The sequence below is a fragment of the Mastomys coucha genome, unplaced genomic scaffold, assembly GCF_008632895.1.
Source record: "Mastomys coucha isolate ucsf_1 unplaced genomic scaffold, UCSF_Mcou_1 pScaffold7, whole genome shotgun sequence".
Classification (NCBI taxonomy): domain Eukaryota; kingdom Metazoa; phylum Chordata; class Mammalia; order Rodentia; family Muridae; genus Mastomys; species Mastomys coucha.
The window spans coordinates 29,425,508-29,425,992 of NW_022196913.1; positions in this window are offsets into that span (position 1 = coordinate 29,425,508).

A 485-nucleotide genomic window follows, 5' to 3' on the forward strand; every position below is an offset into this window, starting at 1 on the left:
GGTTGTTCTTCCTGTATTCCGAACTTCTGGGCTAATAACCACTTATCAGAGAGTACATACCATGTGTACTCTTTTGTGACTGGGTTACCTCACTCAGGATGATGTTCTCCAGATCCATCCATATCTCTAGAATTTCATAAATTCATTGTTTTTAATAGCTGAGTAGTACTCCATTGTGTAGATGTACCACAATTTCTGTATCCATTCCTCTGTTGAGGAATATCAGGGTTGTTTCCAGTTTCTGGCTATTATAAATAAGGCTGCTAGGAACATGGTGGAGCATGTGTCCTTATTACATGTTGGAGCATCTTCTGGGTATATGCTCAGGAGTGGTATAGCTGGGTCCTCTGGTAGAACTATGTCCAATTTCTGGAGGAACTGCCTAACTGATTTCCAGAGTGGTTGTACCAGCTTGCAATTCCACCAGCAATGAAGTAATGTTCCTCTTTCTCCACAACCTCCCTAGCATCTGCTGTTACCTGGTA